Genomic DNA, 14,070 nt, shown 5'->3' on the forward strand with positions numbered 1-14,070 from the left:
TTGGTTACATGTCTTCCATCCGCCTTGCTAATAACTACAGCCACAAAATCCACCTCGGTAATGAGCATTATAAAGTGCTTATGCTGTGCTAGGCACTGTGGTAAGCGCTGCCTTGTTTTTGTGTTTACTGAATTCTTTCCCCAGTGTAATTGAAACACATACATACATAAGTATTTTTAATTTTGTTTAAAAATTATCATACAGTAAAACTTCCCTTTTGCTTTTTGTCCACAGTTCTGTAAGCTTTAACAAATGAGTAAATGTAGTCAAGACCTAAGAGTTCAGTTCCATCACCTACCTCCCACTCCCTCCCCCCCCCAAAAAGCCCCTCATGTGTGATAACCATTTTGAATGCATTTATGACTTAATCCTTTAACGTTATGGGATATGTACTAATATTTTTTTTTCTGATGCGGAAAGTGAGTAACTTTCAAAAGTAACTTGGGGCGCCTGGGTGGTTCCGTCGTTAAGCGTCCGACTTCAGCTTAGGTCATGATCTCACATTTCATGGATTCAAGCCCCGCATCAGGCTGTGTGCTGACAGCTCAGAGCCTGGAGCCTGCTTCGGATTCTGTGTCTTCCTCTCTGTCTGACCCTCCCCTACTCTCACCCTGTCTCTTCGTCTCAAAAAACAAACATTAAAAAAAATTTTTTTTTAAATAAATTAAGTAACTTGGTCAAGGTTGCGCACCTAATTAGCAGTGAGGCCAGGAGTGGGTTAGTTCTAGAATTTGAGATTTTATGCACTCTTCTATATCACCACTCACAAAAAGTGGCTTGGGGCTATAGTCTCGGTAAGCACAAAGGTCTACATGTGACTTTCAAATGATAACGGGATGTTGGGTCTTGGAAAGGATCACATACATTTTCATGTGACGCACTCTTGAAAGACCCCAGTAGGGAGGAGGGTTTTCGTTCGTTTGTTGGTTTCACTTTGTTTTGACTTCAGTAAGCCTGGTAAGATGATTGAGTTGAACATCTTGGTTCAGCCAGAAACCATTAACACTTTCTGGACTAAACTTCCCAACACCCTCATTTCATTATTGTTGATCCCCCTGTCCCTCCCCACCCCCCACCCCCAGGCTGTGTCCTACAGCTACACATAGAAACCACAGCTGGGCTTTTCCATTAGCCACGGTCAGCTCACGCTATCCTATTTCTCTTTTCAAAACTAAAACCCTTTTCGGTGGCTTTGGGCTCTTCTGTGAGGGTGAGTCAGCTTTGGGAATAATAACCAGAATCTTTCATCCATGCTTTTGCTCTAATGTGCTGATGCTGAAATCATCCTAAATATCAATACAGAATTTTGCTTTAGACTGGGGATTCTGCTACCATCATTCACTGTAAATCCCTTGAAGTGCAAAAGAAAACCATGAGCGATAAAGGAAACGCTAAAGGTCTGTGTGGAGGTGGGGGTTGGGGAGGGCAAAAGGCTTTGTTCAGGGGGAAGCTAAGGCTTCAGAGATGGATAGAGAGGCTCTCCTCCCAAAACTTATACAGTCTGGGACATGCCACCTTCCATTGAGCTCGATGAGGATGAATGCGATTTCATGACCAGAGCCTACACGCATGTTTAACGGTTTTAAATAATGTATTCACCTTTTCAGGATGACCGTGATCAATGATGATCATGAGAAACTGAGGAGGCCACCATATGTGTTCTCCTTCCTTATCCCCTTCCCTTCTCATAGTTTTGTTTCCAGCGTAATCTTAGTAGATCTAGGCTGTTGAGGTAAATTGTAAAAGATAGGAGCATTCCCTTTATACACGTTCAGGAATGTGACTTGTGAAAATTCTGTTTCAAGAGTTCTTTCTCAGGGCAGAATTTAGATAGCACTTCCTCTGTGTGCTGTACTTACATGTGCTTAAGAATCCACCTTGAATTGGTATGAAAAAAAAAAAAAAGGAAGGAAGCCAGATATTAACATGAAATCCTATCTTGGATTCTTTGATCCCTTAATTTGATCCTTCTCAGAACAGCATCTTAGACCTTCCTCCCTGTTGGAGAAGGCATTCCTGTCTGAGGACAGATGACAGGGTCCATTTTCAAAGTGAGGATATGAGTATTAAAAGCCTAAAAGCCAGAAAAAGATTTTCTTCTGTCAGTAACTGCATTCTTGATAAAGAAGGTAGGAGTTATTGCCATGCTTTAGCTTAGCTGAGGGAGCCCCGCCCCCTGAAAATTCTTATGTTGCATCAACTTGTCTCTAGGCATATTACCCATGATTATCATTGAGCAGCTAATAGTACTATGAGTTGTATGTATTTAGGTAGGTCCTCTTAAAATTACTTTAATATTTTTCTTCCATATTTCTAGCCTTATTTAGACTGGGTCAAGTGAAAAATCTTGCATTTGCCTTTTATGATGCATTTATAGTAGCTAATCTGAAATCACAGTTTTCAATCAGAAAGGAATATTGGATGCCTTCATGGAAAGATTACTACAAACTAAATTTTCTTTCCTTTTTTTCTGATTTAGATTCCTTGAGTGTACTTTGTTAATGTTTGAACATTGAATCAAATAGTGTATTTCTCCCAATTTTAAACATTGCAAATTCAAGGCAGGGGCCTCTGCTTCTGTCTTCAAATGAACGAGAATACCATTTGAAGGGAAAATGGCGGCTGCAGTGTCAGTGCTCCGTATCACCTCTATCAAAGAGACTGATTACAGTGTTGATGGTGATTTTCAGGGCCATCTCTGTCTTGCTTCTGCTTCTTAAGAATGTATAATGCAGTCCAACCTTAAGACAAATAGGTCAAACTGTAAAACTCTGCAGGAATGTAAGGATGAATTTCAAAATAATAAAGCAGTCCAACTTGGAGATTCTATATACTGTATAAATATCTCCTAACTTAGAGGAAATACCTTTTAAACACTTTTCCGTGATGATACATACTGGTGTCTAGGCTTGCCATTCTCCCTCGTTTTCAGCTATTGTTTCTGGAATTCATTAACAGTTACTGATGTTTAATTTTTCATGATGGCTGAAGGCTGGAGGGGAGAGTACATAGACACAGTGGTCAACAATTTTTGCTGCTAATGACCCCTGCGGGGATGGAAATTGTTCTCCTGTGGGGCAGGAAAAAAATATATATTTTTGAGAATATCCTATCTGCAGATAAAGTAAGTGGCCATTTGTGGACCTGTCAAAGGTAAAAATAAATTCAGTGTTCAACTGTATTAAATACCGTACTTGAGCATAAGGGAGAGTGCATTTGTCTTATTTCATTTGTCTTCCCAGCCTGTGCCCATTTAGCACTGCAATAGCAGTGAACTTCACGGGCAGTCAAGCCTACTCTTTCATGTTTCCTTCCAGTTCTAAATTGAAAATATTTTTTTGAAAAGAACTATGACAAAAGCAATTTGAGTTAGTGATATCTTGAAAGAGAACCCAATTTAAGATTACCTTTACGGTTGATCATTGTTACCTACAGTAGGCAGATGTCATGGTGATCTTCTTAATATTAGTATTCTGAGAGAGTCTGACCTGACAGTGTTCAGGTAACATCACAGATCGGGTCCTAATACTGAGATTTCAAGTGGTGGTGCAAAAGGCTGCCAGGGACCACCTAGTGCCCAGGCTCTGACTGAGGAGCGCACCTGAGCACCAATGAAAGTGTGTTGAGAATGGGCGTGGTAACCGTAAAATGAAGAGAAGGAAATGGGAAAGCACGCACGTGTGAGCTGATTTTCCAACCTGTAACTTAAAATGTTGGCTTTCTATTTTGTCCTCAAAGACCCCACCATGCTGGTAGAGTGCAATCAGGTCTTTCGGAGTTGTAACAGCATCAGTGATCCGCGGGTGCGTGGAGCTCAAGTCGTGTATGGGATGGGGTGATGGCTCTGGAAGGGAAAGTGTGGTTACAGGGGACCATCTGTCTTTGAAAGTATGATTTACTGGGGCATCCACCTTCTCTCCGAGCCGTAAAAGGAGGTCTAGTGACTGGATCTCTTCCTCGCCTGTGCTTTCTCTGCCTTGTTCCCTTCCCCCCACCCCCACCCTCTAACTCCAGAGCCCGAATCAGTCCAGTCCACAGATTATGTGAGAAATGATGCTATCACGAGCCATGCATATAGTTTCTTATAAAGAGAGGAGAGCAATACCCTGGCATCTTATACTCCTAAAATCCCTCCCCCACAAATCACGAGTGTTACAAATGTCTCCGGGTGGCAGGAGGAGCCCAAGACAAGGGGAGAATTGGTATGCCTAACGCAGAAGGGTGTCAGTAGCACGGCTGAGATCTGTGCTCAAGTCTCTACTATGCGGATTATTCACAGCAACTATTACTCCCCAGAGAATCCCTAATTACCACCTACATCCCTGTCAGCTGGTATGTGATCAGGGAATCTACTCTCATTTTAAACTATGCAGAAATGAAATGAGAAGCCAGCCTTACTTCTAAGGTACCATGCAGTGCATTCCAGAGGCAAATATGAATGACATTTAGCTCTGCCACTTTGGCCGATCCACATTAGTGCAGCTCTCCGTTCTTCTAAATAGCCAAGACCTAGTTATTCTTAAGCCCCAGTGTCCTGCCTGCTTGTTCACAATTTACTTTCATTTTCCAAATTTACCATTCTATAGTTTGTTTGACTTTTAAATCCATTTCGGTGCTTACCGTTTGTGTCATGTTCTGGCCCTTGGGGATGTTTTGGATCACATAGGATACTCTATTGAATATATATTAGTTCCTTGATCTCAGCAGAGTAATGGATGCTGAAATATTTCAGAAAGACGCGTTCTATAAAGATTCGCCAACTGCATACGCTGCCCGTGTTCGAAGCACAACACGTATGATTTTATTTGTGGCTTAATCAACAGGAAAAAAATGCCAAGCAGCTTTGACTAGCTGGCAGTGGACCTGTTTGTGTTTGCCTTATTTTTTCTATAAGACACCTGCTGGAGATGAGAGCCGGCAGAAACACCGAGTAGGTATCCAGGGCTTCATTACAGCAGTATCTCTAATGATCAAAGAAGCCTTTTTATACAATCTTGTTCCTGATCATGCAGCTGAACATCTGTCTACCTGTCTGTCCACCTTTTAATTGCATCATCCGGGTCTCTCTGATCCCAGGCAGTTCTGTCAATGCAGCTCTGCTTTCTACTTCTTCTGATCACAGTTAACACAAAATTTTCTGCAAAGCAAACCAGGAAAACTGAGAGCCTTCTAATAAACTTGGACTAAACCATTTTATGAGAAGTTAATTTTCTATTGCATATCCCGTGAAGCCCTTGTGCTAATTTATTCTTCAAAGCCAAATACTGTATGGCAAGGAGGGGAGGATGCTTCAGGAGTACTCGAAGCATCATATCCATTGGGTACAAAAGGAGTGTGCTCTACCTAGACGCTGCAATCTGCTGAACACTTGATTTGCTTAAAAAAAATTGGCAGTAGGAAGTCAGGAATTTAATTCACTGATTTATTCATTAATTCATCTGTCAAATACTTATTAAGACAAACCCATTATGTGTAGGATTGGGTGTGTGATTCACTAGTGAGCTCCTGTTCCTCCTCTAAAAAGAGATGAGCTATGTATAGATTAATTGTAAGAAAAACACATAACGATCTCTATAAGAAAATTCTCAGAAAGTAGTACGATACTGCAGCGGAGGAAGAACTCACTTGTAGTTGGGCTGATCGAAACTGGCTTTATGAAAAGATGCCCTTAAACTGGGCATTGGCAAATGGAAAAGAGTTGTGATAGGTAAGAATATAATAGTCAAAGGTGGGACCGGCATGAGACAAAGCATGGAAGCAGGAAAACGCCAGGTCATGTTGAGAATGGAGTGTTGTAGGCTAGTTTGAAACCTGGGAGAGTAATCATGATATGGAAGAATGGATTATAGTCGATCCTTCAGAGATTTCTGAATCCCATTAGGGACTTTGCGTGGTCTTCAGTAGAGAGCAACCAACTCATTGAAGACGTTTCAGAAGGGGAAAGAGTGGAAGTACGAATGGATTGCAGAAAGGAGAGACTGAAGACAGGAGATTGCAGTGCAGAGACAAGGAATAAGGGGGCAGTGAGAGTTTTAACCGGGGCAGACACAGTGGGGAATTGATAGGAAGACCGCTGGGATGTAGAACGCGCAAAGTCAGGGCAATTGATGGCAGATGAGAGGAGGCAAAATGACTACGGAAGATGCCTGTAACAGTGACGGAGGGCCAGGAGGAGGGGCAGCTGCATGGATCGGTGTGATCTATTTTGTTGTGGACTTATTGAATGTTCATTGATCCAGGTGGAAATGTCCCGGACTCTGTTGTCAGTATGGACATCAAGTAGAAGTGTGTTTGAATGTTGGAGAGCGATTTGGGAGTTTCTGTGTACAATTAACAGTTGGATTGATAGCAAATTTTCAATAAGATGCATCTAAGCAAATTATTAGGTAACAAGCATTATGTCTCATTAAGGTGGTAAAATTCTATGCAGGAGTTGGGAGCTTTATCACAAGTATTTATTCAAAGTTCTACAACCACCTGAGACACCCCCCCCCCCCCCCCGCTCTCCACTTTATTACTTACAAGGACCTTCAGAGGAATAACCACATTTAGTGGGCAGGAAGAGAAATTGGAGGCAGGGTACAAGAGCCAGAAACGTTGGCCAGGATAATGGGGGCTTCCCAAGTTGAAGGGGAGAGTTTGGGGGTGACAGTGAGGTCAGCACATTGTCAAATACCGGATGAGCTGGAGGTAGATGAGAGCCAGGCTGTTGGATAGAGTGTCTAAGAAGTTGTTTCAAGAGAGTAGCTTCTGTAGTTTGGTTGCAGTAAAACCAGAAGAGCTGAAGGAAGGAGCATTTGGGGAGGCTAACCCCAACGGAGAGATGGCTGGATTTCCCTGCGGGTACAGCCGAGGCCCCCTCTTCTTGCAGCTGTGTGACTTGAGAGGGCAGTTCGGATTCCCCCTCAGAAGCCTTCCATGGGATAGATGGGGGCCACCTCATATTTCATCAGAAGAGGCAGGCTGGCTCTGATCATGGTCCTTGCCACAGGCCATATGAGCACTGTCCTGTTATGACCTGTTCTGCCAGGACACTCCTCTCCACCTGGTACTCTGAACCATGGCAGACATTGGGAAACCATTGCCACTTTCGATTATTTGGATCTCTCCTTGGTGCCTGTGAAGTCACTTAAGATGTGCTGTCTTGATTTTCTTACTTCCCTCTCTTCATCCTAGGGTCTCATCTGAAACATTAATTTCTGAAGAACGACTGGTCTAATGGTTTAGAAGAGAGGAGGTCTGCTTTTCGTTCTGTTCCACTGCCTGAAATTAGGTCTTAAATTACAGTATGTTGATTACCAATCAAAATCTGCAAAATCCTGGGCTGTTTCTTAGCTTAAGCAGCATGGTAACAGAATTAATCATAGCCAATAATAATATTATTAAGCAACAAAAAAGACGAAAACGAGGATGGCTGTCTCATTCAGCCACACTGCCTCCAGAGCGGTACACTGTAACATTTATTTGTTTGTTGCGAGTGAATGGGTCTGGAGTAGATGAGACTATCGAGTGGAAACTTCAGGTACAAGTCCGTTTTTGTCGCTGTGGAATAAGAAACCCTGAGATCTTTCTAGGATTGTTCGGGTCTCTGTAGGACAGCGTAGTTGTCGTTCACCTTTTAGCTCTCAAGAAGTCACTGAAATTTTTGGTTTTCTGCTTATTTTTCTTTTTAAATGTTATTTCTTTGCTGTTGTTTAAATGACAGCTAATTGTTCTGCAGCATTTGGTAAATGTCATGTATCCTACTTTTCTAAAAGCTGTGAAGTAGGGTAAACATGTGCCCGCTTTTTTCAAAAGATCTATCCAGTAATTATCCCAAAGGCTATTACAATATGCAAATAGCAAGGGGCGTCCTTTCCTCTCCTCAATTGGAATATCAATATTGACTCAACATGTACAAAAAGAAAACAATATTTCTGACCAAATGTTAATCCCGTTTCAGGATAGTGGAAGTGACACTGGATGTCGAGATCGGACCGGGGTTTGAGTTCTAGCTGCCCCGTTGAGCGAGCTTACGTGTGACATTTGCTGAGCCGCGGCCCGGTTTCATTTTCCTCATCTACGAAATGGACATTGTAACGTCTGTGCTGCCTAACACAGAGGTTCCTGGGAGGATCAAATGTGCGAATGTACTCAGTACACCATAATGCGCTATACAAGTGTAGATTATTATTATTTCAGAAGAAACTTTGTCGTCTCTGAATTATTAATTATTACTAATATAAAATGTATTAAGCATCTGATTTGTTCTGGCTTCCACACAGAATTTAAATTGGCCTTGGATGGGGCTGTGATGTAGTCCTGATCTTTCATGTTAGGGAAATGGAGGCATGCAGAAATGAAATTGACTGCTTTTTGGTTTCCATTATCCCTTGCATATTATTAAGGAACTTCATACACTTAATTGTAATTAAATTTAGATTGCTTGAAATTACTGCATGAAGTGACAAAAAGGATTTCTTCTGAAAATTATACAGTCCCACAGTCGCCTGCCATTTTCTGTAAACAGGACAGCCTGCGTTCCGTTCGGGGACTCTCGCTTTGGTGTACACGCGTGTATTTGGAATCTTTGGACTTCAGACTGGAGCCAGGCTGTCAGCGACTGTCGGGAAATAAGTGTGTTTGCCATCACACCAGGTCACCGACCCCACCAGCTGTTGTTTCAGCGGGTGGTAAGGAACGAAGACAAGCCCCTGGTCCTAATGGCCCTCAGACGTGAAATTCTTCTCCTGGTGTGTTTTCCATAGGTTCCCCGTCTACCAGTCGCTTTCTCGTGTCCCTCAGATGCCTGTATTCTCGGAGATGCCAAGGAAAGGCTGCCCCGTAGGCTCTTAGAATTATTTTCCCAGCTATATTTGTCAGGCCAAATTTAAAGAGGAACATGCAATTAAATATTCATTTTTAATTTGTTTTATTCACTCACTGCTGCAGATCACAGGCTTTAGAAGACTACTTGGGACTCTGTAGTGCTGTATACTCAACTGTTGTTCCCCCCACAACTGTTTTTTATTATTAATTACTATTCCCTTTCGGGCCCAAGTGATGGTGAGAGAGATTTGGCTGGACATTCTGGCTAAGTGATGCTAATTTATAGGTCCTTTCAGTGGAATATTATGGAAGTGTGTAATGATAATATCAAAACCGCATTTAATTCCTGAAGAGGAAGGAAGGATAGCACATGAGAGACAGAAATCTGCTGTTCTCTTTGTAAGTGAAAGGTCATGCTACTGAGCGCTGCAGGGTGGATTGGTGAGAAATGAGCTCCCGTTTGCTAGGAATTAGAATGAGTCTATCTGATTTTCCTTCACTTGTGACCTTTAAAGATGCAGCTTTTAGATTGATAAGCAGGTGGATGCTTTTAGTAACCCAATGCAGAATTTGTTTCATATAAAAAGACTATCTTTCAGACACCAAAGATACTGCTTCCACAAAGGGTTTTTTCCTACAAAGCCTCTGGAGAAAGAAATTCAATGATTATATCTTATCTGTCACACAAAAAGAAAATTCGGAATTACTGTACGTTCAATTAGAACATTTTTTTTTTTTTTTTTTCTCAAAGCATTAATCATTTTCTGGAACACACATCCTCCAGTTAAGAATCTCTAGGAAGGTTTGAGAGTGGGCACTCCTCACGGCTCTCCCCTTTGGATCTTCCTGCCCGGCTCTGCAGAACCTCTTCATTCAGATAAAAAGAGCTTCCCAGGTTGCTATAGCGATCCTTTCCTGTTGGGCCCCATGCTATCTTGAAGGCAGTTGGAGGAGAACAAGGAGTGGGGGGAAAGTACGGTGAATGTCAGGCTGCTGAAGGCGACCCGAGCTGGTTTGGGTTGCTGAAGACAGGACACCAGTCAGTGCAAACCCTCAACCTACCGTGGACCCAATTTGAGGTTTGGATATTTAAATATAGAGTTGTTTTTAGGATCTGTGTGGAATCTAAACATACCTCACTTTGTATTTTTAAAAAAGGCTGAAATGGCTCACTTTCCAGAGCCAGCAAGCTCAAATTTCTCGTCCTCTCTGCTTGTTTTCAGTTCTTAATTACATCATCCATCTTATTTGTTCTAATTTCCTCTTTTTATTTTCCTTATCCCCTCCGCCATCAATAGCGCCAGCCCATCAGCGTCTGTTTTATTTTGTCAAATGCTGGTGTTTTATTGGGCTTCTGTGCTGTTTCTGTTTCTCATTTGATATTCCTACCTGATAATAAATTCCTCATAAAGCACCCTGATCAAATACATCAGGCCTTCTTTCTTTTTCTGTGTACAGGTTTTAATTTCCTACTCAAAATCACAAATGAGGTGGAAAAAATTCATTCCTCCTGCACAGTGTGTCCAACTTCTGAAATGTTTTAGAGAAAGCAGGGGAATTAGCTGAGTGACTTCTTAGCACATCAGACTTGTAGTATAAAGGGCTGCTCCCGGAGGGATCTATTATACAGGTGGTGCTCCTGGAGGGTTCTAGCATACAGTGCTGCTCCTGGAGGGTTCTAGTATACAGGTGGTGCTCCTGGAGGGTTCTAGTATACAGTGCTGCTCAGGTAAACAGTTACTGAGGAGGCAAATACGTAAAAAAGGAATACTTTTATCTCTCGTCTCCAGAAATGTTTCACCTTGTTCAGATTTCTCCATTCTTCCTGAGAACAGCCAGCCCCAAAAGACATTTTTAAGCACAGGAGGCAGATTGTTCATCCTGAGCCGGGGGTGGTATGAGATAAACAGGCCCAGGCCCCACAGGGAGGGAGGCCAGTGGGGTCGAGCCTGTCTGAGCCATCAACCTCCAGAGTGCAGTTCCAGAATAAGGTCAAGATGGGGAAGCCGAGTGCCTATCCAACTTTTCATTCCTCCATTCCACAAACTTCTTGGGCAGTGAGAGGCCATTGTAGTGAAGTAAATAAAGCCCTTTTTATCTCGAGAGGAAGGAGACAAGTGTCAGACGCTGACAGGGCAGCGTGATGAGTGCCATGATCCAGGAACACATGAGAGTGTGCGGGAACTCAGGGGACATCGCACCCAACTTCCTGAGGAGAGTGGGGGTGGTGGGAGGGAAATGGAGGAAGGTGCGTCAGGGAGGGGTCACAAGTTACACCCCAGCATAATTCTTACTTGTTTTGTCTTTAGTGTGCTCTTTTAGCATAAACTAGCTCAAAACTCTAGGTTATATAGAAACAGGTTTATGATTGTCAATTATATAAAACAAACCATCATCAAATTCTTCAAGTAGCAAAACCAGTAAGTAGTTCATCTGAAATATTTGCTGTAAAATGTAAATTTTCTCCTGGTATTCTGGAAGGGGGAGGTATTGTTTGATTTGGTCCTAAGTGTGAATTCCCGGAAGCCGAGCCTTGCTCTGTCTGTTGTCATCTCTTACCTCTGACCAAGCTGACCTCCCTCGCTGTTTCTGGAATGCTCCAAGCCCATTCTCCCTGGAGAGCCCGTTTTATTGCTCCGTTTGCCGGGAGCCAACAGACGCATCCTCCCAGATCCCCATCTCACACTCTCCGCCATGCGCTCCACATTCTGATCGTGTCCCTTCATCACACAGGGTTTGCGGACCACCCTGTATAAAACGCCGGCCTCCCACGCACGGTACTTTCCACCTGCCCCCAACCTCTGTTGTGTTTTCCAAAGTGCCGATCATCACCTGACATGTGTTACTATGTTTTTATAGCCTGACTCCCCTCTTTAGAATGTAAGCTCCGTGAAGACAGGGATCTGGATGTGTCCACTGCCATCCCTTGTTGGGGTCTCAATAAATACATATTGAGCGACTAAATCTGCCTTGATAGATGTCATAGACCCCAAGAGGAATGGTTAGATCACCCATTCTTCAGATTGTTTCTTTAATCGACCTACGAAGATCATTGAGATTTGTGTTTGGTAGCAATTTGTAATTCAGCATCTCTCTGTAGCCAAATCCGAGAGGCCACTCCCGGTGTCCCTGCACTCCACAGCCATCTTCGCTGTCCCACACACGCCCAGGCTGGCTCTAGCGTGACATCGTTTCAGTACAATTCTCTGTGTTTGAACACTTCTCCCGGGCGTGTGACCAGACACCTCCATTGCTGCGCAGTGTATCTGTGTGGTCAGATCACGGAATCTCAAAGGACCACCCTGTTTTTCTGATTTTAAACCAGGCACCTGGACTTGCCTTTTTCCTTCTCCCTTCCTTCCTTCCATCATACCTTTCAGTGGAAAAACAGCAACTAATAATCTAACAAACCCTATGGAGGCAGGTGTTAGTCACATCTCCCAGAACCTTGTTATCAGCGCTGGAGATTATCAGTGTAGAAACTTCAGGAGAAAAACTTGGCTGCAATGTATGTGAGGCCCTTTCCTTGTATAGCATGCCATTCTTAATTGAGAGAACGCAACGTGTTCTTGCTTCTCTTTAGATGCTTGGCCCTAAATCTAAACAGGAGAGAAAAGGAAAGGCATTGTTTCAAACAGGAGACAGCGAGGATAAGGGGTCGTCAGAGAACTACTTCTCTTTTATTGATTTTGCGAAATTGTTTGGAGAATGATTCAGCATTTTGGGGCATAAAAATAACAGCTTCGAGTTGCTTTTCAATTAGGCGAGCGTACTTTCGTACTTTCGCTGAAAGGTTCTGTTGTTCTTGAAATGCACTTTCCTTCTGTTCTTTCAGAGTCTCTTTAATCAGTAGTGATGTGACAGGAGGTACCGTGACCTCCCTGACCCCACTGCTTCTTCCCCTTCCTCTCTCTTTTGTGAGGCTCAGTCGCCAGGAAAACTGATTGGCAAAATTGTTCCTTAATTGGGGAGAAAGGTAGTTCTATAAAGACAGGCGCTATCCAGAACATGCAACAAATTGAACTACCAGAATGTATGTTTTACCCCGGTTAGGTTTCGTTTCAAACTAGAAATCCTAAGCAGCCACAGACTGGGTTTGAAGCGGCATTTATCTTAACATTAAAATATTCCTGAGGTTTAATTTTTTTTTTTTTGTATTATTTAGAGCATGGTAATGAGAGTTTTGTTTCATTATTGTGTCCATTGTCAGGTCAGTGCATTTAAATTCCTTCTAAAATGCATACAGTAATGAGTTTAGTATATAAGCTGAATGCCCTGGGCTTTAACAAAATGGTTAATAGGTGTTTGGTGGCCTAAAGAAAATGAAACTCTCTTTGTTTCTCTGTGTGTGTGTGCGCATGTGTGTGCATGTGCCTGTGTGTGTGTGTGCGTGTGTGTGTGTGTGTGTGAAAAGGAGGATTATCAGGTGGCATTATGTTACCCTTGTTGAATATCAATTACAATAGGTGATACATGTTTGCCCTACATGCAAAATAAACTTCAGTGGGCATAGGGCTAGTAGCAATTTTCGGGTCACTAGTTAAAAAAACAAACCTACGTTCTACACGTCTCAAATACCACTGCCTTTAGAAGAACTGAGAGCTGATTGTGCCCATTACTCTCTGTGCTTTTACAACTTAGGTCTGTCTGTGGCGTTAGAGGGTTCATGATGCTTTCTTAGGAATCATTTCAGTAACTATGGAAGGTGATGGAGGTGTTAATTAACTTGACTGTGGTCATTGTTTCACAGTGTATAGGTACATGAAATCACGGTCTACACCTTTTTACAGAATTGCATGGTACAACCTAAATACATACAGTATGTATTCGTCAGTCATACCTCCCTAAACCTGGGTGGAAAAAAAAAAAGTTTATTTCCTTTTCTCCTCACAACAACCATGTCTTTGATAATTTTATAGATGAAAACACTAAGTGAAAGCACATACTGAGTGTCAAGGTTTCAGGCTCCAGGCTGGGCCCCGGGGACTCATGGTCCCCACAGGAAGGCAGCTCCAGGGCACTCTGCCATGGCCTCCCACGGGCTCTTGGACAAATTACCAGGTATCTCTGCTTCCTCATCTATCAAAATGAGGCTCCCAATACCCACTTTGTATTCTTTTCAGGATTGAGTGAAATATGTAGAAACACAATAGTTCTTTAATGAATGTTAATTTTTCTTCAAAGTTCCAGTCCAAATCTACCGATTCCCTTCACTATACTGCCTTACGTCACAGACACTGTACCTGCCAACCTCTATCAAAG

At 42.7% G+C, this 14,070-nt stretch overlaps 1 protein-coding gene across 6 annotated transcripts in view; it reads left to right on the forward strand.

Moving 5' to 3' along the window:
- Nucleotides 1–14,070, forward strand: part of CADM1 (cell adhesion molecule 1) — a 329,295-nt gene that overhangs the window by 202,139 nt on the left and 113,086 nt on the right. The window lies entirely within an intron of this gene.

Source organism: Panthera onca, chromosome D1, assembly GCF_046562875.1.
Source record: "Panthera onca isolate mPanOnc1 chromosome D1, mPanOnc1 haplotype 2, whole genome shotgun sequence".
Lineage (NCBI taxonomy): Eukaryota > Metazoa > Chordata > Mammalia > Carnivora > Felidae > Panthera > Panthera onca.